General features: G+C 46.0%; 2 protein-coding genes across 2 annotated transcripts in view; both read right to left on the bottom strand.

The window, feature by feature from the left end:
- The window catches only part of ADAT3 (adenosine deaminase tRNA specific 3), a 33254-nt gene extending 9440 nt beyond the window's left edge, over nucleotides 1-23814 (bottom strand). Inside the window, exon 1 of the mRNA XM_036767996.1 lies at nucleotides 23734-23814. The gene's annotated coding sequence lies outside the window, so the exon portion shown is untranslated. The remainder of the gene's footprint in view (nucleotides 1-23733) is intronic.
- The window catches only part of SCAMP4 (secretory carrier membrane protein 4), an 88312-nt gene extending 64456 nt beyond the window's left edge, over nucleotides 1-23856 (bottom strand). Inside the window, exon 1 of the mRNA XM_036768007.1 lies at nucleotides 23734-23856. The gene's annotated coding sequence lies outside the window, so the exon portion shown is untranslated. The remainder of the gene's footprint in view (nucleotides 1-23733) is intronic.
- Between the last annotated feature and the right edge of the window lie 236 nt (nucleotides 23857-24092).

The raw sequence follows: 24092 nt of genomic DNA, 5'->3' as shown, positions 1-24092 counted from the left end.
TCTTTGGTCTGAGCAGAATGAAGGGTGCCTATTATAAGGTTGGAGGAGCTATGCAGTTACAAGGAGGAACCAGTTGAGGGGAAAATGTTACCTCCCTTCCTTCTATGCAGACGAGTGGAATCAAGGATAGGTACACCACATACACCTGGTCAGACTCTGCTGATGTACTGAACTGCTTTCTTTCCCTCCTTTTTTATTGTTACAAGGCTAGGGGAAGAGGGAGAAGGGATATATCTGGAAATGAAAGTAATACAGAAACAAAATATATTAATTTTAAAAAGAAAAGCCAAGATCTCATAGCCATAAAACAACCTACTCACCAACTCATCCCATGAGCATTGCTGGATTAATAAAGCAGACATATTTTAAATGTGCCCTACCTTAGACACTCTGACCATCTCAAAGTAAAGCCAGTCACCAGATCACACGCATACTTTGTAAACCTTAAAGTGGCACAAAAATTAATCAGTGATATTGCTGCAAATGATGGTTTGAGTTTATAGTGCAATTACTAAGTAGTATGACAGCCTGAGGACCTGTCGCTGTTTCTACGGAAAAAGAGATGCTAATTTCTCGAGAGCAGGCTTGCAGACAGCAGGTAAGCTGCGGGCTAGCGGGGCACACTCTGCCAGGGCAATAAGTGATACTCTGACTTCGATTTACCTCGTGGCTTTCCCACAACTACCCCTCAGGTAGGTAGGCAGGGCTTGTGAAGTCGTCATCCTCCACATCAAACCGATGAGGGGCCTGAAGCAAAGCTGTCTGACCCAAAGTCACAAAGCAAGTTTCTGGGATCACAGGATTTAGAGCTGAAGGGAGCTGCTCAGAGACCTTTGAGTCCAACCCTCTCACATTACAGAGGAGAAAACTGTGCCCCAGAGTGTCCAAGACTACTAAGTCACCCCAATAATAAGGAAAAGAGTTAGAAATTAAACCGAGGCCTTGAACTCCAAACCCAGAGTCGTCCTCACCCTACTCCACACGAACCAACCTATGAATTAAGAGTTACGGTCCTGCCTGCATCAGAACAACAGGTATGACTCCAAACAGCATGAAAACAATTTCCCAAGAGCCCCAGCACGAAGGCACAGCATGATGTCACTCTGTCAGCTGGCTTTACACCAGGAATGTAGAAAGTCCTCAGTGCCTCTCCCATCCCCCAAATGAACATAAAGACCATCTCAGAAGACAGAGAGAAAAACAGAGTCGCTGTTGTTACTTTCTCACTCCCACCCAACTCCTTGAGTAGCATTTTAAGCTGGAACATGATTCAGATGAGTTGCTGATGTTATCAAGAGATGGGGCAAGGCATGGGAAAGCGTTAATTTTCATACAAAATGAAACCCATTACCACAGAACTGATTCTGGATTTCACCGTAATAAAGAGCAGCAATATAGGTACAAAACTGGTCTAAAATATCTCAGCCCGAGACAAAAATGAGAAAAATATTGGAGACGGAAGAGATGTTAGAGACCACACAGTGGGGGGATGGAGAAAGAGTTCTTAACTGGAGTTTGTTGTTTAAATATTTTAATCACTATTTCAACGTAAGAAGGAAGGAAATAGCGTACGTTACATGCTAGGCATTACGTAAAGCACTTCGATCCTCTCCACAATCCTGAGTGGTGGGTGCCATAATTATTCCTGTTTTTCAGTTGAGAAAATGGAGCTAAAGGTTAAATGACTTGCCCAGGGTCATACAGCTAATTAAGTGTCTGAGAGTAGATTTGGACTTAGCTCTTCCTGCCACCAGGCCCAAAGCTTTATTTATCTGCTGCACCACCTAGAAACTAATAATCCATTTCTTTGTAATTTTATGTATTTAAAACCACTCTCCTAAGAAGAGGTCCAGAGGCTTCACTAGACTTGCCAAAGGAGTCCACAACCCCCCAAAAGTTAGGAATCTCTGATGTAGTCCCACTCCTTCAATTTACTAATGAGGAAAGTGGGTCCCAGAAATCAAAGAGACTTGTCCAGAGTCACAGAGGTTAGGGCAAAGCCAGGAGTAGAATACAGATCATCCCGTCAGGCTCCTGGTCTCTCACCTGGTCTGACAAGCAACCCTAGATGTTTAGTGATACCTCAATCAAAGAAGAAATCCTTTGGGGCCAAAACTTTAGGGCAGAGCAAAGCAGCGCAGTGGGCCATGGCAGCCCCATGACAAAAATAACTCCAGGGCAAAGCTTCCCTTTGTCTCTGCACAGCTGACAATAAACAGAACTGAGCACTGACAAAACCCCGTGGTTTGGGGGGGGGGGGGTCTTCTGCAGCTGGAGCCGTCAAAGCCCTCCCATGAGGGCCAACTTCAGGGTCTCCCAGATCCTCTTTCTCTCTCTTCAACAATATTCTACAACCGAGAACTTCTTTCCAGTCATATAATTAAGAGGTGCTCATTATCTGCTGACTGTAAAGGGAAGATTTGGTTTGGTCGAGCAAAATGCTGCCCTGAAGCTCTCCTACAAGAAGGTGTTCCCTGGGCATATTTTAAAATCAATGTGAGGTTTTTTGAAAGATGTGACAGGAGTAATTTTGTTGGATCACACTCAGACTAGCCACATCCCAAAAAGCATAAGGTAGGGAGAGTGTCCCAAGGTGTCTGCCACCGTATGGAGGATGACCACTGCAGAGGATTCCCTCCAGACTAATGGTTCTTAACTTGGAGTGGGAGAACTTGGTTTTGTTTTTAAATATTCAGTTAGTATTTCAGTACAGTTGATTTCCTTCGCAATCCCATGTGTTTTATTTTATGCATTAAAAAACATTCCTCTGTGCAGCTAGGTGGTGTCACAGGACACAGAGCACTGGGCCTGGAGTCAGAAGTCTTGAGATCAAATCCAGCCACAGACAGGCTCTTGCTGCGTGACCCTGGGCAGGCCCCTTCACCTCTGCCAGCCTCAGTAAAGGCCTCTCTCCCCGTATTATTGTGAAGACAAAAGGGGTGCATACTTGCACAGCATTTTGCAAGCCCTCAAAGTGATCCATCAATGCAAGAGGTTATAATGATTATTCTGAGAAGGGGCCAACTGCCCAGGGCTCTGTGGCACAAATGGGGAAGAGAAGCTCTGCTCTAGATTGAGAGATCCCTGCCCCGATCTCGGGGGTAGAGCTAGAAGAGACCCTAGAGGCTGTTGGGTCCAATTCAAAAGAGAGAGAGGAAATGACCAGGAGAGAGGAAGTGAAAAGATTGAGGGTGCCCAGGACGGACTGGGCTGAGGGATTCGAACCCAGGCCCTTCTCCTACTGTGCCTCACTGCACTGCACTGGGGGCATCAGGCCTGTAACCAGGGAAGAGGACCCGTGCCTTGGAACCTCACTCAGCAGCTCACTGTGCTCCTCATGTTGTTGTTTCAGGGGAGGAAACTGAGGCAAACAGGGTGAAGTGACTTGCCTGGAGTCGCACAGCTAGGAAGTGTTATATTGTCATTACTGACATGCTAGGTCTAGGAATTTTCTCTGTATTTCTCCCAGCACTCACAGTTCTCTGCATCCAGATGATCGAATACATGCTTGATGGATGGAATAATTAATGAGCATGGGAAGCACTAGAAATGAAAGGCCAAGGTCTGTAACTTTCCAAGGGGTCGGTCCTGGGGGAGCTGCCCACTCACAGGGGGCCTTTAAGCTGGCCCTGTGACGATACCAACAGCTCATACCCCTGGAGCTCTCTAAAGGTTTACAAAAAGCTTTCTTCACCAAGAACCCTACAAGGTATATGGTGCCAATTCTCACCTCTGTTTTACAGATAAAGAAACTGATTTTTGGTGATTAATTGACTGTTTTAGGGTCACACAGCTACTGAAAAAAGTCTCAAGTTTTCTGAGTCGGGGGGCTCTTTTCAAGATTCTGCACTAGTCTCTGCAATATGACATTATAAACTACATTCCAAAATCTCACAGAGAGTGGAGTTTTCTAGCACCAAAAATATGCATGTGTATTAAAATATTATTAAAAAGTATTTCTTTTAAGAAGCTTCCTGCCCTCAGTTCTCTTTCCTATCTCCTGCCATCATAAAGAATCACAATTTCAAATCTACAAAGTTCACAAACCTGTGAGTTAAGGAGGGATATTTTAATATCCCCATTTTAAAGACATAGAAACTGAGGTTCAGAGATGAGCTGCTTTGCCTATAGTCATACACAGCTATTCAGAGGCAGTCAGGATTCAAACCCAGGTCCACCAACTCTAAATTCAGAGCTCAATCTCCCAAACTGCCCTGCTTCTCCTTCATTGCATCTGCGTGCAAAGAGAGTGGCAAACTTCCAAGCAGGTGGTGGTCCTGAGATGCAGAAATACCCCATAAAGAGGAAACAGGCCACTGATGCAGTATGGAGACTCATAAGCAGTATGGATGGAACCCGGGGAATGGGTGCCCTACATCTTTACACCGCAGCATGAATGGGCATCCCTTCTCAAGGGAGGGGAGCTAGATGCTGCTGCCTCTGGTACTTGAGCACAGGCTTGAAGGCTTCTTGTGATGGAGAGCCCATTTCCCTTAAGTAAAGCTCTAATTATCAGCTGGAATTTCTTATACTGAGCTGACTGCAACATCCCTGCTGTAAGGAACACTATCTTCGGCCCAGAAGAACAGCCCTTCCGAAATCCGAGGGCTGCAGTCATGTCCCCCAGCCTTCTCTTATCCAAGTTAAATAGTCCTGGTTCCATCATTTTGTCCCCAAAGGACGTTTAGGAGTAATTTTTTCATAAACTGATTAATTACCTAGCTGCCAGGGTTAGGTTGGTAAGCCTGGTGACAAATGACTGGAATGGATGATTCATGGACACATCCTTTTCAGTTGTATGCTTCCTTCCCATATTCCAATTAGTCGGTGAGGACCTGGAAACATTCCAAACCAATACTCATTTACTGGAATGACAATAATCAGCCCTGTAGAGTGGATCAACTGTTTTTAGACTAAGGCACTATATTTAACACTAGATAAAAGGAAAGATTACAGCTACTGACATTCACAGTTCACCAAGTACACATGTTGGAAACACGGTACATTCAGGGTTTCTACATTTAAACCATTATTTCTGTTCTTACCCACAGGTGTGAACATCACTTTTTTTTCCCTTTAGGAAACGTTATTTATTTATGGACAGAACAAAGTTTTTCAAAATACAGTAATTAGTGAAAACATAAAGTATACTTATTATAATCACTTTTATGTTACATAAGCTCATAGTAAAACGTTTGTCATATAGTAACATGGCAAAGTCCCTTATGTTAATTTAAGGAGTACCATCACTGGGTCTGGTACAAGAACAAGGCACAGAATCATTACGACTCCTTGAAAGAAGTGTAACGGTTTATACAATTATTATTGGGGAATGAGGTAGCCTACATGTGTCAATTTTCCAGAAATCATTTTAACCACCCTAAATCAACATTTCTCCAAAAATATAAAACCTTTTTTTGCTTTCTTTAAGAGCAATTATAACATCTCATCTTCTTCTCTCTGGGCAGCATTATGGTACTGTGCTACAATACAATGGTGTTAACGGGTGCTAGTGAGGTGTGTGGGGCTGCTTGCTCTAACCCCAAAGAGGCCCAGACTGTTTTGGTTTTCGAGTTATGTTGACTTGTCTTCACTTTTTTGACTCTTTCACAGCTAGCCCACTTGGACAGTATTGTCTCCCTTTTCTTTCTTTTTTTTTTTTTTGAGGGGGGAAGGCAGGGCAATTGGGGTTAAGTGACTTGCCCAAGGTCACACAGCTAGTAAGTTCTTCTCCCTTTTCTAATGTGCTGTTAACTAAGCTGTAAGCTTTATGATGGCAGGGACTGCTTTATCTCAATTTACAGAATACTTTTTAGAGCTGACAGGGTTTCAATAAATGTTTGCTGAATCACATTAAGTTTTAATCTCTGCCAGGCTGAGGAGCCAGATAACCAAGCTCTTTAGAGCTGTGTGTAAAATGGGAACAAGGAAGTTCTCAGAATGCAGAGCAGCTCAGGGGCTTTTCTATGACTCATAAACATGAGCCTTTCTCTCCCTTTATTTTTTAGTTCTCACCCATTACGACCAGTTGAGATTGCCAAGTGAGTAGCCCTGCATAAGTAAAGCGTCACTGTACTAATATTTCATTAATCATGATAATAGCTACTCTTTTATTGACAAAACTATGGGTGAACATCACTTCTCAAAATGGCTCCTGGCCTCTCTTCTTCACTCCAACTGATGGTGGAAGAACAAAAGAGATACAAAGTCTAAAAGCTAATTGGAAACCCAATGCCTTATGAAAGCAAGGAAACATTATCCCCACTAATTATAATTCAACGGTGATATCACCAATGGCAGTATTCCCTCCATCACTACAAACAAAGCCACACCCACCTCATCCTCGGCCATTCTTAAGAGCCAATATTCCCCCAGGTTTCCTCTACAAAGGATTGGCTCAACATCCTGGAGCAGGTCTTCTTCTTCCATGAGTACCAGCGGCTGGTTCTAGCTATCCCTGACTCCTCTTACAAAACCAGCTGCTATTACTACCTCAGAAAAGCATTTACATGGACAAGGAGTAATATGGTCTCTGAATGTGTGAGGATCAAAATAAAAAGATAAAACCCACAAATACTTGCCTGAGGGGTAAGGAGAGGGTAACAACTAGAATACCCTCAGAATAGAGAAGAACTGGGAAAATCTAGGAGGAAAAGCTTATTTTCCAGGGGAAAAACAGCCATATGTGTTAAATACTTTTCTTGTATACACAATTTCATATTTAATATTTCAGATGGAAAAATACCATTAGTGTTGAAATTACTGCATAAAACCCCTTAGGGTTCCATGGAATAGTTTAGGCAACACTGATCTCCATGGTCCTTTCTGTATCTAAGTGGTTTTGGATCATCATAGCAAAGCAAAGCAAGTATTTTCTAAGTAGTACATGGTTTGAGGGAATTGGATAATTACATTATTGTCAGCTTTATTTAGAAATATGTTGATACTAATGTCTAAAAGCCCATCATGCATAAACCTGAGGTCTGCCTGTCCGGACTAGACTGAATTTAGAGCCTGAAAACCTGTGTTCAAATGCTGGCTGGATTGGTTACTACTGATGGGTGATCTCAGACACAGCCTTTATCATTTCTGGGCTTCAGTTTCTTTATCTATAAAAAGAAGGTTGGGCCTAGACTAATAATTCAGTGATTCCCAGCGGTCCCAGCCCTTGGCAAGAGGGTCTCGGCAATTCTCCAAATGTATACATGTGTAGATACATCACCGCCTTCTGCAGACTGAATAAAAATTAGGCCTTACATGTACATGTATCACTGCTTGTGCTGCCATGATTCAAATCAACTCGGACCAGAAATACAGCCTCCACAGGATCATTCCCTTCAGACTCTGGTACCAACAAAAAGTAAGAGATTTTAGGAGATTCTGAGACAGGCTTCAGAGTTGAGCCCACTGGGCTACCTCCTTAAGATGCTCACAGCATCTGAATGTCCAACAATCAATGTGGTAAACCCACTTAGAGGTGTTTCTTAGGTTTCAGTGACTATCTACAACTGACTTCTGTATTGCACAGGGTCAGCCCCAAGCCAAACCAGCCTAAGTCCTTGCTGTAGTGTTATATCCCATACCACGTCTGAGGCTGGGACAGCTAGGTAGTAAAGCAGATAGAGTCCTGGGCTCAAAGCTGTCCCCTGACAATTACCAGCTCTGTGATCCTATGCAAGTCACTTAACCCCTCTCGGCCTGTTTCCTGATGTGTAAAATGAAGGGGTTGGGCATGAGACCCTCTGAGGTCCCTCCTAGCTATTAAGTCTAGATTCTATGACAGTGACAATTTCAGTCACACAATACTGCCCATGATCTTCTGGAGAAAGGACCAGGCATGTCTGAAAGCAAAGGATATTAGGTGAAGACTAAGACTCAGTCACAAGAACTTTTATTTTTCCCTTAAGAATTGGATGGGGGAAACTACAGCGAGAGAGGAAATTGATGAACTCTAATGCAAACTGAAGTATAATTTTCTAACTTTATTTTTTTCTTTTTGGAGGGAATTTGGTGAATATAGAAATATGTTCCATATTATTTCACATATACAATTTATGTATCAAAAAAAAAGAATTGGATGGGGCACAGCTAAGTGGCACAGTGGATATAGCTCTGACCCTGGAGTCAGAAGGATCTGACTTGAGCAAGTCACTTATTCCTGATGGCCTCAAAAAAAAAAAAAAAAAAAAAAAAAAAAGGAGGAAACCTGACCTGGACTCATGTGATGCTGAATCTAATCACCAATGAGTAAATATTAAAAGTGCTGCTACTACTTTAGCTTTGTTTCTTAACATTGTCCATGGTGAGGCTGTGTCACTGCAGATCCTACAATTCCCAGCTGCCCTGGGAAGCCCGCCAACCTCAGGACTACCCAGGGTTCCCAATCAGCACATAAGATGAATGTCTTTCCCCTACACTGTCGGCCTGGCTTCTGACTTCATCACTCAAAGGAGGCCTCTCTCTCCAAAGTTACCTGTGATCTCTTACTGCCTCACCTAGAGGCCTTTCCTCAGTCCTCTGGGCAGCCTAGGACCCGCTGAGCGCCTTCTCCTGGACATTCTCTGGGACCCTGCTCGCTGTTGGTTCTTTGCTGCCTGTCTGATAGCTCCTTGTCAGCTTCATTTGCCGGCTCTTTATCCCTCTCCAGCCCCTAACTACAGGAGTTGCCAAGGCCTCTTCTTTCCTCTCTGTTCTCTTAGTGACCTTCTCTTTTGATGACCACCAGTCTCATCCCTGGCTTCAGTTAAACTAGACATCTTGTGGGGAACTCAAACTCACCATATTCAAGCCAGTCCTCCACATCTTTCCCCACAACCCACCCCTTTAACGGACCTGCCTATTTCTGTCCTGCCACCCTTCCCGTCATCCAGCTTCATAAACTGGGGGTTCCCTTCACCTCCTCACTCCTCCTCGGCCCACACATCCAGTCAGCTGTCATTTCTACGTCCACAACACCTTCTGTATCTGTCCCTTTACCTCCACCAACACAGCCAACGCCCTGGTTCAGGCCATTATCCATCATTACATCCTGCCTAGGCTCCTGCATTAACCCATTTGGTGTATCCTTGCCTCAGGTCTCTTTCGCAACCCAGTCCATCCTCTACACAACCACTAAAGTGATTCTCCTAAAATACAAGTCTGATCAAGTCACTCCCCTACTGAATAAACTCCAGTGGCTCCCTATTACCTCTAGGATCAAATATAAACACAACCTTCCCCTCTTCACACACACACACACACACACACACACACACATTTCGCTTCTTCCCACGCCTTTTCCCTGGATCTCCCCCTGTGCCTGGAATGCTGTTCCTCCTCAATTCTGTCTCTCAGAATCTCAAATTTCCTCTGAGGCTCCACTCAAGTCCTACCTTCTCCATTAAGTCTTTCCTGACCCCACATTCTTTCCCACCCCCACCCCACTGGTACCTCCCTCCTCGCATTATAATGTATCTCTTTGCTATATACCTATACAGAAACACTTTATACACCTATCTCCCCAGGCCAAACTGCAAGCTTCTAGCACAGAACTTGACACAAAGAAGGCAGCTAATAAATGTCTCTTGGTTGACTGATGGCTTAATATATATGAATTATTTCAGAATTTACTATGGACTAGACAAGGGGGCAAGACTGTCCAAAGGAGTTCATGCATTGTTACAAGAAGTCCCACAGGACCAAGGCCAGCTTCCTGAACAGGATGAGGTCTAAGACCAGGTTCCTGAACAATCCTGGGCAGGTCCACACTTCTCTTTACTCTCTGCTAACCAAGGTCCATGTTTGGGAAAAGATAACATGGGCTCTTTTAGGACTCTCCCAGGACCCACAGGTTCCTAATGCCCATCTGGGGTCTCCTTGTACTCCTCTTCCTTCCTAAACCTCCTTCTTGACAATGACCTGGTCACCATATCACCACTGTGCGGTCTCAATTGAGGAAAACTCATAAAAATACAGTAATAAGTGAAAAGTCATTAAAGCTTAAACTCTGTGAAAAGTGGGAAGCCTGAACATGGTGACCTGTTAAAAATCCTAACTTAGATGCCAAACACACTGAGTCACAACTTAAGATACTACGACCTATGAAAGCCATAACAAGAATACCACGATCAGAACATGATCTATACATACTTATGTTTGGGTATAACATTGGCTCAAGCTCATTACTAAGCAGAAAACCAAAAATATCCACCAATTTTCCTTTTGTTTTCTATAATTACCACAGGGATCTTGGGGGTTCTTTGTGGGGATCCACCGAACTGTCTGGCAGCTGCCCCAGATTGCCCCTGTTCTGTAAGTAATGATTGATTAGACTACTACCTATAATCAATTTGGACCTCCCTGGCCTCTTCCTTTGGCATCAAAAGGACACCTCACAATCATAGGGGAGGTACAGGGTTTCCCAGCCAAGGGGATGCCAGACCTTACAACCACTGACACTTGGCCCTCTCTAACCACTCCCAAGGACTGATGGGAATCTGGTTGTCATCTGTGTCCCCATCTAGGTGACCTTCAGAACCTAAGGATTCCTCTAAATGAGCTTGGAAAACTGAATTAACCACTGTTAAAATTCCACATGGGCAGATGTTAAACAACTCTTACGGACTGTCCTTCTCCTAAAGGTCACACATCACTTCATGGAGGAGGCATAGGCCAAAGTAAGGTCAGGACTTTGCTGGAAACTGAGTGGAACTGCTTGATATGATCCCGGTAGTCTATCCCAGAAAAGCAGCTTAGGGAAAAATAGTGATTAGAATCAAAGGAAGGACAAGTGTTCTGTCAATAATTTAGATCACTCAAAGAGGAATCTGTAAGCGACACTCTCAGTGAACAATGCCGAAGGGACAGCGGTGCTGCTTTTGTTCAGGGTCTCCTCCCAAAATGACAAGAACTACGCCCACCAGCTGTGCGGCTGGCAAACCAAAACCTCTAACAATTGGCAGCAGCTGCTGACCACAGCCTTAACAGCCAGAAGGAGAAAAAAGAAGGCCCCAGAAGCCAAAGGAACACACTGCAGTACCTGAACCTGCAGTCAAAGGAATTCACAAACTAAGACATAAACGAGTCTCCAGTGTAAAGGGGCATTCGGGAACCCAGGGTGTTGCTGAACAACGTGCTTTCACGTGCTTTAACTATACTCCGGCCAATGGCAAACTGAGCGAGTGCCCTCAGGACCCCAAATACCAGAAGGCCCTGCCCTCAGTGACTCAGAAATGTTCCCACTAGCACATACTTCATCAAAGCCCCTCCTGTGCCCATTGAGAAAATGGTCCATATGAAGAAGACTTAGTAAGCAGCTTCTTAGTATTTAAACCATGAGTCTACAGACAGATTTCAGGGAGGCTATAATCACAGGTGGGGAAAAAAAATACATCTCTTTTCACTAACATCTCACTGAAATTTAGCACCTCCTTCAATTACTTAGAAACAACATTGAGAAGGAATATGCCAGTTTCACCAGCCTGGCTATCAAAAACAGTTCAGGGTATAAAAAGGGTGAAGAAGCCTTGTTCTAAAGAGTTTTCCTCAGAGCGCCCAGGAGGAAACAGCTCTGCTCAGTGTCTACAATTTCCCCATACGCCTCCTTATTGACACAGCTGTGAAAGTGAGAAACCTCATCAATGAGATAACCAGGTGCCCATCACCAAGCCCCTTTACCAATTACCGAAGGGCCAATTCTGACCAACCTGCCTTTAGACCCTGCCCCACCCCCAACATGAGCTTGTCAAGCAGAGTCCTAAGTCTCCAACGGAAGTACATTATTTATTCTACTCCAGATAGAGTCTTTCTTAGTGCTCCAGCAGAAAATGAAACGGCGATGCTAACAATTCTTTTATGTAGCTGGCCACCTTAACCCTTAGCCTCTTTGGATCCGCAGGAACACAATCTCAGACAAGCTCCACCGTGCCACTAGTCCCAACATGAGAACGAGAGGAGCTATATTTTAACAGCTGAGCCAGTGAAAATGAATCTAAGTCCAGGAAAGCCACTAGGATGGGTCCCACAATACTATCTTGTGGTCAGTGATTATTTCTCTTTTAAAACGAGGCATTTCTAGTGGAACTGTAAATTGATCCAAGCAATTTGGAATCATTTTAAGAAGGTAACTAAAATGTCCATAACCTCTTTCCCAAGGATACTGCTGCTAGGCAAATACTGCTAGGGAAAAAAAAAAGATTCCATATATACCACAATACGTAGAGGGCCCTTTTTGTGGTAGCAAAGGACTGGCAACAAAGTAGATGCCCATCGACTAGGGAATGGCTAAACATATTTTGTACTTTATTATAATGAAATATTATTGCATCAAAAGAAATGATAAACATGAAGAAAATTGATAAGGCTGAAGAGACGTCTGTATATAAAGATAACAATGTAAACGGAAAGAACCAAAAATCCTAAACTGAATGAAATATTATTGCATCAAAAGAAATGATAAACATGAAGAAAACTGATAAGGCTGAAGAGACGTCTGTATATAAAGATAACAATGTAAACGGAAAGAACCAAAAATCCTAAACTGAACCCTACCCAATGATAATAACCAAGCTTGGCCCCAAAAGAGATGAGAAAATGGACCCCAATACCTTCACTGGAGAGGTGGGAGACTATGGGAGTAGAATACTGGATACGTTGTCAGTCAGTTAATGAGCTCATTTTGAGGAGCCTTTTTTCTCCTTCTTATTCTAAGGGATTGCTCTCTACATAGGAGAGGGAAAAGAAATTTTTGTAAGGCAATGTAAAAAGAAAAGATATTAATTTAAAAACTTTAAAGATAAAAATAAGACATTATTGTTATGACCATTAGTTTTACTGATTTTTTCTCCTTTTTGTCTTTTTTCTTTTTAAAAAGTTCTCCATGCAGGGGTCCTGGAGTCAGGAGGACCTGAATTCAAATCCAGCCTGAGACAATTGACACTTACTATCTGTGTAACCCTGGGCGACTCGCTTAACTCCGATTGCCTCGAAAACCTCAAACCAAACCAAACCAAAAGGTTCTCTGTTACAAAGGGGTAGCTCTGGGGGTGGGGTGAGGGGGTGGTAGAGGGAGAGATACAGAGGGCAATGGAGGCAATGTAAACAGGAAATATCAATAAAATTCCGTTTTTAAAAAGAGGTCTGGGAACGCTATGTAGCCATTGTCCAAACCCCTCTGCTTAGCTTTTAGAGCCCTTCACAACACAGCGCCAACCTATCCCCTAGCCTCACCGACATTACTTCATGTTCTCTGGGATCCGGCCAAACCAGCCTTTCCTCCATTCCTCACACACAATCCTCAATCTCCCTCCTCCACGCCTTGCACCAGCTATTCACTGGGCCTGGAATGCCCTCCCTCCTCACCTCTGCATTCAAAGTAACAATCAAAGGCCACCTTCTAGAGGCACCCTTTCCTGCTCCCTCAGGGCCAGTGCCTTCCATCCCAAACTCTCTGTATTAGGTGACTTCACAAGGATCCTCTTTATATTTAGTCTATGTAGGTTTGCAACGTGCCTGTTGCCTCTCATTAGAATTTAAACTCCATGTGAATAGGAACTGTTTTGCTGTGTGTCCCTAGCACGTAGCGGAGTGCCTGGCACCTGGCAACTGCCTGATTTCCAGTACTCCCTAATCCTGCCATTATTTTATCATGTATCCTTTCAAACACGCAGTTACAGATCAGTTCTGCAGAAGCAGCTAGGTAGCACAGTGAGTAATCCTGCCTCAGACACTTCCTACCTGTGTGATCCTGGGAAAGTCAACTAATTATTCTCTACCTCAGTTTCCGCATCTGTAAATGGGGCTGAGAGCACCTGCCTCCCAGGGATGCTGTGAGGACCAAATGAGATAACAAATGGCCAGCACGTTTTAAGCCTTACACATTTTCTAAATGCCACTATCATTACCACTACCGCCTTCTCAAGAGTGCTGAGCATTTCTCCTAAATTCCCTTGACATAAGAAAACACTAAGTATGTAAACTGCTTTGCAAACCTCTTTTTTGGTTGTCGTTCAGTCGTATCAGCTACAACTCTTCATCACCCCACTTGGGGTTTTCTTGGCAGAGACACTAGAGTGCTTTGCCATTTCCTTCTCCAGCTCACTTTACAGATGAGGAAACAGAGGCAAAGAGGGTTAAGTGACTTGCCCAGGGTCACAGGGCCACATTTGAACTCAGGTCTTAACGACGCCAGGCCCAGCGCTCAATTTGCCACACCACCCACCTGTCTAGCAGCAAACCTTAAAGTGTGATATAAATGCTATTATTGGCGTCGTCATCATCACCACCACATTATTCTGCACTCCCCCTATTAAACTCCAAACAGTTTCTTTGCCATAGCCTTGTAAGGGCCACATTCTGCCAGGCCCAGGTAGCCCCAGCATACGCTGAAGCTCCTTTGCTCTCTTCTAAGTCACAGAAGAAGGAGCTGCACGATGTTGTGTTCTTAGCTCCTTCACACCTAGCTGGGTGAAACCTACTAGGCCTTCAAACCTCTAGAGAAAAGCTCCAGCTGTTCTTACCTCAAGCCCATTACTCAAACCATGGCAGCTCTCAAGGGGAAGGTGCCTTTCTTCCTCACTGATTAAGCCCCTCCTTAGGGCTTTTCACCTACCTCCTGGGCTCCAGATGCACACCATTCTAGGGGGACTGGCTGGTTATGTCATGGCTGTTAAATCCCTACAAGACCTTAACACGTGCACTACCCTTCAACTACTGAGATTAAGACCAACTAAGCCATAGCTCACCTGCCTCTTCCAAATCCTTTATCCCGTAATGCCATGAAAAAGTCTGCTTGTGGTGCCCTCAGCTAGTCTCATGGGACAAATCCACCCGGCAGCCTATCATACAGCTCAGCCTTTAATCTTCTTGTGACAGCCCTACATCCCCAGGCAGCTGTTGCGGTCACTCCAGCCACTGAGCCCCTCTGTAAAATGGGGCGAATGCTCGTACAACTGAGCTCCCCAGGCTGTCCCAAGGAAAGAGTTTCACCAATATTACAGGGCTAACACAGGCTTCCTCCACTGAGTTTGTGTCCTGAACCCCAGTGCCAGTCAGTCTGGGGAAGTCTATGGTGAGGCCTATGGAGCCCTTCTCAGAATCGTGTTTTTAAATGCATAAAGTAAAATACATAGGATTACAAAGGAAATTATACTGAAATAGTTACAAAAAGATTAAAAAATTCAGGTTAAGAAGCTCTGTACTAAAGAAATGAGAGTAGGTGTTCTAACATATGCGCAGTCTGGTGCACTGAGAAAGGACATTGGTCAAGAGTCAGAAGATCTGGGTTTTGTGATACTGATTATAAGCAAGTCACTCAGACTCCCTGGGTCTCAGTTTTTCCATCTGTATAATGGGAAAAGGGATATCAGCAGTTGTGTCACCACCTAGAGCTCACAGGTCTATATGTTATAGGAGTCTTAACAATACTACTGAAGGTTAGCGGTTGGTCATCACCACTTTTTAAGTTGAAGGCCAAGTAGAGAGGGAAACAACAGAGAGTTCCTCAACAGGTAGGAAACTCCGTTTCCAGTTTTTAGCTCTGCGGCCCTTCCACCTGGCACAGCACAGGAAGGCAGTTCCATGCTTTCCCAAGGATGTGCCAAAGTGCTGACTCCTCTCTATTTGTCCCGAGGGTGGGACCACTGACCAGTACTGGTTGTCGGGATTCACAGAACAAGTGTGGGCAGCTGTCCCAGGAACAGGAAGGAGGGCCCTGCCACCTGCCACCTCTCCGGCTACACACAGCAGAGAGAAGGCAAATGGCTGGCAGATGTAAGCCCCGCCCAACCCTTCACCCCCACTAGTGCCAGGGGCTGTCAAACTCAGTGTTACACTGCAAGGTGGGAAGAAACAACTACAGCCCAGGTCCTTGGGTCGTTTTCTTGATTTTTGTGGTCTTCCTCTGAGGCCGCATGGAATACTGGACAAGGCACTGGATTTAAGAGTCAGGAAGAGCTGGATTCAAATCCCACCTTAGTTATTTCTTGGCTATATGATCCTGGGCAACTCACTTAACTTCTCTGGGCCTCACTCAGTGGCCAGCTCTAAATTTGTGATCCTACCTGTTTTCTTAATCACACAACCAAATTCTAGCCCCTTCACCTGTGCCAATGCAATCATGGGTAGGTAAGGATACAAGAGTGTGACGTGAGAATGATGCTAGCAGTGACAAAGCTCAGAATGAGCCAGTGCTCCAGCAAGGAAACCGAGGACAACACCAAGTGGCTTCTTCACTCTCCTAAGGACCAGAGCAGGTCCAAGGCAGGGGCAGTACTGCTGCTGGGGGCAGACGCACCAACAACAAAGATAACCAAGGAGCAAGTGAGAGAAGGCGAGGACACTCAACTCTTACTTTGGATCTGGTTTCTCTGCCAATGAGAATGAACTGTGGACTAGAAAGGATAGAATCACGTGACTAATAGGGAGTTGAGGAGGTCCTAAGACAGCCCCTCAAAGCCGCTGTGTTGAGTTCAAATCGGCCAGCCCCAGATAAACTTCGTCCCTGGACCCTGAAAGAATGGGGAGCTGTGATGGCTGAACCAGGGCCAGGGATCTCGGAAACATGGAAGAGGACAGGGAGGTCCACCGGGCTGAAGCAGGGCACAATTTTCAAAAAAAGAGAAGAGAATGGAACTGCAAACCAAAGGCCAGCAATCTTAAGCTTGATTCCTGGCAAAATTCTGGAGTGTCTTATTAGAGAGAGTTGGCAAACATCCCATCTAAAAATAAAAAAAAGGAAGCAAGGCTCGAAAAGAGCCAGGACAGCTCCACTAAGAACAGGTCATGCTAGGCGAACTGTATTTCCTTTTTTGATAGGGTTACTAAATTGGTAGCTCAGGGGAACGCTAGGTATATGGTTGAGACTTAAGCAAAACATGACCAAAGTGTCTTGTGCTAGCCTTGTGAACAAGATGGAGAGGCATAAGCTAAATGAGATAGTACAGAGAGAAGGACAGAATTTAGAAAACTGACTGGCTATATCCCAAGAAAAATCATTAATGCCTTCCTGTCAACTTCAAAGCATGCTGGCAGAGGCCAGGCACCAGGGATCTGTGTTTGGGCCTAGGCTGGTCAACATTTTTATTAGTGATTTTCAGGGGTTCTTCACCTAGGGTTCATGCTTTAAAAAAAAACACGCTATTTTGATAACTGTTTCAACAGAACTGGTTTCCTTTGTAATTTATAAACCTTATTTTTTAAAGGTTTTTATTGGTCCTTAGGCTCACCAGACAGTCTGCCAAAGGGGACCAGGACACCTAAAAGATGAAGAACCCTACTTGAGGCAAGGTGACAAGCATGTCAAGTCTGCTGATGACAGAGCTGGCAGGTAGGGGACCTACCTGATGGCCAAGACAAGATTCAAGATGACCTGTGAAGACTAGAACATGAAGCCAGACTAAGATCCAATTTCACAGAGACAAATGTAAAGCCTCACACATGGCCTGAGAAAGCCTGACTACACAGATCGAAAATGCAAGAGGGAAGGTCAGGGAGCAGTTTGTTGGACAAAGACCTGGAGGTCTGGGGGATCGGCAAAATGCAGCATGAGTTGTCTGTGTGGCCTAGTGGCCATAGAAGCCAAGGCCATCTTGGGCCACATCAAAGAGGGGACACTTTCTCTGTCCTATGCATTGGTCAGACCACATGTGGTCGGCTCCGGTAACCAGCTGGGGTGGGGCTGATAAGCTGGATTGTGTCCAGGGAAGAGCAGCTAGGATGGAGAAGCGGTCTGAATCCAGGCCACATAAGAACTGCTTAAAGAAACAAAGGATGTTTAGAATGGACTAGAGAAAATTCAGGGAGAATACAGCAGCTGCCTTCAAGCATCTTGAACCCTGTCCTGCGGATGTGAGATCACTCAGACTTGTCAGCGTGGGCCCAAAGGGCAGAACAAGGAGTTATGGATGGAAGTTGCAAAGAGGCAAACTTGTAAGTCTGATGTTGAGAAGATTCTCCCAATATAGGAAAAAGCAATGGGCAGCAGTGAGAGGTGGTATACGCCCTCTCACTGGGAGTGGTCCAACAAAGGCTGAATAGCTTCTTAGGTTCTGCAGGGATAGAGTAGGGGGGATTCTCTTCTAGGAAAGGGTTGGATGAGGTGCCCTCTGAAGGCCCTGCCCCCTCTGAAATGCTGTAATTCCTTACAAGGAAGGTAACCTCAAGTCACCACTAAGCAAGACTGGAAATCTCACCCCCTGAGCAAAGCTTTATGACAATTATAAGCTATTCCATGGTACTCGTCTATGAGCCTTCATCATAATTAATCAATTTTGGGGAAAAAAATGCCCAGAGCACAGTCACATTTCATAAAAAAGCCAAAGAGAACCAGCACTCATTCCCAAAATTAAGTTATTAATTAATTTGTAGATCTTAAATCACTAGATCTGAGGTCTTATTCTATTCATTAAATGATCAGACCGTGCTGCACCATAGGGGAGGAGCCGGAATTAGGTGAGCCAGGCTATCTACCCTCCTGGACCACAGTCTAAGACAGGAAGAAGACACAAACTTCTTTTCAGTGTGAATAGGTTTACTCAGTGTCTGACTTCATTGGTATCGTGGGCTCCTCATCAGAGAACCCTAAGCCTGCATGTAACCCCCCCGCCCCCCCCATCCTCAAGCAACTTTCTAAGACTATAAACTGCAGGCCAATTGCATGTCTACAAGGGGGGGTCCTGAGAAGTAAAGTGACCTGGCCGCGGTCACACACAGCCAGTACATGCCCAAGGCAGGACTTAAACCCAGGCCTGGCTGACCCAGAACCCAGATCCATCCACTACTACACTATGCTGTCTCTCTACAAACAAAGAACCAGAAGACACAACACGATCTGGTAAGTGCTTACAAGGTGCTATGTGAGGTCCAATTCAATTCACTAAACATTATGTAAGCATCGACTATGTGCCATGCACTGTGCTGGGGACACAAAGAGGAAAAAGGCAGTCCCTGCTCTTCAGGAGCTTACAATCTAACGGGGAGGTGGGGTGGGGCACGGTGCCCAACATGCAAACAAGTGAAAACAAAACAAGCTCTGGACAGGATACAAGAGGAAATTATTAACAGAAGGGAAGCACCCCCACTGACTTGGGGGAATAGCCAAGAGGGGGCTTTACAGACTAGGAAGGAAGGGAGTAGGTAAAGGGCTAAGTGACTCCCCAGGGTCACACATCTAATGAGCGACTGAGGCTGGATCTGAACTCACGTCTTCCCAACTCCAGGTTGAGCACTCTCTCCACAGAGCTACCTACCAGCTACCGAAAAAAAAAAAAGGTAAAAAAGGTATAAATAAAAGTACTAAAGATTTTCCAAAAAGAAAAAAAACAAACTTCAGTGAAAAGAACGTAAGAGGACCACAGGACCAGGAGCTGGAGAGGAGCCTGAAGATCGTCACCCAACCCTTTCACTGAAGAGACAAGGAAATCAAGGCCTGGCAAGGTCCCGTGACTAGGCCAACCTTCAGCTTCAGCACTCTGACACCTCTCGGCATCTAACGAAGCAGTTCGTTCTGTTACAGAGAGGGTCTTAGCTGTTAGGGAGATACCCAGTCAAAATCCACCTCTCCCGAAGGAATGAAGGGTGTTTCTACTGCATCTAACTACTTAGAAAGATGTTAGAAATTCAGAGCTGAGCTCAGTTACGTGTTTCTGATTCCCCCTCACCATTAGGTCTGGAAGAGCCTTGTTGTAATACCCAGCTGTAGACTGAAAACCCCCAGACTGGGGTGTATCACTTCCATACTTTGGAAGCTAATGGAAACACTAGAAAGACATGACTGATTTACTCATTCCAGGGGGCCAGGAGGTACAATGGACAGGATGCTGGACTTGAGTCAGAAAGCCCTGTGTTTGAATCCCACCTCAGTCCTTCCCTAGCCTCAGTTTCTCCATCTGAAAAATGGGGTTAATGACAGCACCCACCTCGCAGGGTGGTGGCAGGGATCCAATGTGATAAACTATGCAAAGCACTTTACAAGCCTTACAGCATCACTAGCATGGTGATCTCCATAATTTACACCATTTACAGTATATTTTTTCTTATTTTTTTTTTCAGTGCAGGAATTCCTTCACCAGGACAATGAGTCTGTCACTTCTAGTCCTCTTACATGCCCAAAGCTTAGACTACTAACTGTCTAAGCCAGGTCTTCCAAACTCCAGCCCTCTCCCCCCACCCTTCCACACTGCCTCCCCACCTACAGAAATGCTCAAATTGGCTATTGCTACTTGTGCAGGGCATGGGGCTTGTCTGAAATTTTCTCTAGCTGATAGGATAAGATGGAATACCATCCATTCCCTACCACATGATTCCCCTGGTACACAAAACCAGGCCCAGGCTCCATGAAAGCAGCCACTGTCTCCAACTCAAAACACAAAAACACCCTTATTTATCTCTAGCAGAACGCTAACTTCTTCCTAAGTTAAAAAAAATAAGCAAACATTATGAGAAACCCACTGGCGGTGTCCTAATCCATTTCCTGCAAGTAAGGAGAAAAATGTGGGGGACCAAAAAGTGCAGTGCTTCCCTTCCCCCCTCCCCTTTCAGGGTCCCAGGTGAATGTAATCAGCATCTTTGTTCTGACAAATATCCTTTGCACTTGCTTTGCCTCCTCCTCCTGACCCCCCAATGAAGAGACTAAGGACCCCCCAACTGACTCCCAGTTGAGGGCGCTTTCCATTAGGCCACACTGCCTGAGAAAACTCACCTTTGGGTGGTGCAAGCAAAGTCCCCCTCCCCCCCCCATGTCTGGTGTCAGGGGATACTGGCCAATATGCTAACCAGGAACACAATTGCAATCCTAGAGGGAGACAAGTCAGAAGAATACAGTCAAACTTAACACCCTGACCATGTGTTCTAATTAGGTCAAACTCGGTTAGAAAACCGCCTACTGACCCAGCTTCTTGTGTCTGTCGCCACCTCACTAACCTGCCCATCACCTCAACTCCCCTGCTCACCAGCACACCCACACTTGTACGTTTCCACACTCCTGGATTTTCCAACTGGCTTTGTTATGGGGCGCTGTTACTGCTGGAACCAGAAGGCCTTGCACCGTGCGGCCTACTTAGTGTTGCTTAATTTCATCAGCCTGTGACCCGAATCACTGGTTAGCAACCGAGACACGTGAGGGCAGTGAGGCTGTGGGCAAATCATTTAGTTTGAGGCAGCCATACAGTGGAAAGAGCTGGCCAGAGTCCTGGCATGGCCACTTAGAGCCTATGGGAGTGCAGGCCTCATTTAAATAAAAGGGGCGACCTATGTAACTTAAAGTCTCTCCCAGCTTAAATGGTACAGGGGTAGGATCATTGACTTGGAAATCAGATGTCTCAAGTTTAAATCTCATCTCTAATGCTTACTGAATAACCTATAGGCAGGCAAGTTCCTTAACCTCCAAGGGCCTGTTTTGCCTCTGTAAATGAGGGGCTTGGCCTAGATGTCCTTTGAAATACCAATGATCCTACCTCCCACCCCACAGTAGAAATGTCCCCTACAGCCATGGAGGAGAAGCGATCATTCAGCCTCCACTGGAAGGTCACCAGTGACAACTCACTATCTATTGATGTAAATGAAATGTTTCATTTCACAGTTGTTAAGTCTCCCTTACTTGACAAACACCAACTCAGTAAATACACTATGCTGAGTACTATACAGAAGGAAAAACAAAGTTAAGACCCAGTCCCTGCCCCAGCCCACAGTTAACATGGGGAGTGGGGAGGAGAATGACATAAATATTTTTATTTCAACTGATCTGTGACCTCATCAATGTGGTTCTCCTTCCATAAGTACAACACATCCCTACACCTAGCCATCCTGGGATTTCTGCCCACAAGCTCCTAGAAGTGATCTGCCCAATGTCTTGGGAGTCCTTCCTCTAACCTCTTATGTGTCTGGCACCTCTCTGGCATTTTGTATGTACAGTACCCACTTTACACAAATTTGCATCGCACAAATCTGGCTTTAAGTAAAAAATTCCACATTCCAAAAAAACCCCTACCTACATTAACTTTACTGTACAGAACTGTGTCCAACCATCATGCCTTGCCCCATCTCCCCGTGCTCTGTGGCCTCTCACTGGCCCCACCGAAAAAGAAAAAAAAAAACAACTTTTAAAAAACCCTCCAAGTGAAAACAAAAGAACTTACACAGCAGACACCACAGCTGCTGCAGGGGCTTGGCTTGAGACCTCTGGGCCCAGAAAGAAGGGTGTCTGGCCCGTCTCTGGACCATCTCTGCTTTGGGTCAGTGCAAGCTTGGATACATGTCTAGTCCCTGCCCATCTGTTGCCTACCCTCTCCTGTCTATGTCCATGTCCAGCCCCCAAGTGTCTGTCCCCTTCATGTTCTTCCTCTAGGTTCAGGCCAGGCCTCTACATGGCTGGCTCACCCGGTGTTCCTCCTTCAGGTCAACACCAAGGGTCCTAGAATCATGCCCTGACTCCCTCCCTCTAAGGGGGCTAGACCCCCTTCCTTCCTCTCTCCTTCCATCTCCTGCTGTCTGCTGGCAAATTTGCATAACTTAAAATTCCCTTTACGAAGATGATCTGCAGAACAGCCTGCTTTGATAAAACAACTGTGGGTATCTAATTATACACATGCTGTCTCTACTATGGGGCAGCTTGGTGGCAGAACTGAGAGAACGCTGGGCCTGGAGTCAGGAAGCCCTGAGTTCAAATTTGGGCTCAGACAGGTGTATGTGTGAGATCTAGCTGTGTGACCCTGGGTAAGTCACTTCACCCTGTTTGCCTCAGTTTCCTCATCTGTAAAATGAGCTGGACAAGGGCATGGCAAACCACTCCAGCACGTCTGCCAAGAAAACCCCCAATGGGGTCATGGAGAGACTGAAACAAGGGAAAGACAACCATCTCTAGCATCAGAACGTAAGCTCCTTTAGGGCAGGGACCGCTTGCGTCTTTGCATCTCTAGCGCTTGGCACGATGGCAGCCGAGCACATACGGGCCTGACTGATTGTCTAGCATGTAGTCAGCTTTGCAGACGCTTTTTCTTGCATTCATTCATGCTCCCGCAGGAGACAAGAGCATCTCCAAGTACGAAGGTGCTTCTCAAAAATAATTCCGTCCAACCAGCCCCTGAATAGGAATTCCTACAGCAGAGAGGCTGGGGTGGGTCACATGCAGCTGTCATTGGGGGAGTTGGCTGGGTGTGAGCAAAGATGGAAAAAAGGGCTCATGGGGGAGGGGGGGGGAAGAGAGATCTTCAGAGATAAAGAAGAGAAACACAAAGAAAGAAAAATACACTGCCCCCCCCCATGGCTCCCCTGGGAAAGTGCCTTCCTCCCAACTAGAAAAAAATCCCCCCCGTGAGCCCAGCCCACCAACCACGTGCGTGCCCAGCGGGCCAACCTGTCCTCCTACAGGGGCTTCACTCTAATGCTCCCCTCCCCCTCCAGCCATCCCGGATCCATCCCTCCCCCTCCTCCCTCCCTGAGCCCTCTTCCTTCCTTCCTTCCTTTTCCTCTCTTTCCCCCTCCCCTCGCTCCTCCCTTTTCCTTTTTTTCTCTCTCTTTTCCTCCCCTTCCTCTCCATCTCTGATCTTTCCTTTCCTGTCTTCCTCCTCTTCGCTCTCTCTTTCCCCCCTTACCCCTCACGTGGCCCCTCCCCAGGACCCTCCAGGCCCGGACCCAGGCCCAGGCCCAGGAGCGGCCGCGTCTGAAGAGGGGGCGTGGCCCGTTCCCGGAGCCCAGCCTCGCGACCTCAGGGAATCTAGGCCCCGCCACCGCCCGCCGGACAGATGTTTTCCCCGACCTTACCTGAGCGCAGCCCGAACACCGAGCTTCCTTCAAGGCTTAGCAACGGGCGGTACGCTCGCCGGCTGCCTCCTCTCCTTCTCCTCCCCTCAACCAGCTCTCTTCGCCGAGGCCGCGGGGCACGACGGGAGTCGTAGTTCCGCGGGACCAGACGCGGACCTACCGTGGCCGAGCTGGACTACAACCCCCAGGAGGCGCGGCGCGCCCCATCCGAATCCCCGCCCCCTCGGGCGGCCCTCTGCCCTCGTGACGGGGGCGTGGCCTTTCGGGAAAGTTGTCACGGGGCAGTTGAGGGAGGGGGAGGATGGTCGGGTGCAGTCCCTCTAGTGCGTGGCGACCTCTTTCCTCCTGGTGTCTTAGAC

The sequence above is a fragment of the Trichosurus vulpecula genome, chromosome 1 (genome assembly GCF_011100635.1).
Source record: "Trichosurus vulpecula isolate mTriVul1 chromosome 1, mTriVul1.pri, whole genome shotgun sequence".
Lineage (NCBI taxonomy): Eukaryota > Metazoa > Chordata > Mammalia > Diprotodontia > Phalangeridae > Trichosurus > Trichosurus vulpecula.
Note: the sequence above shows the minus strand (reverse complement) of the source record. Positions and strands in the feature narration are given on the sequence as shown.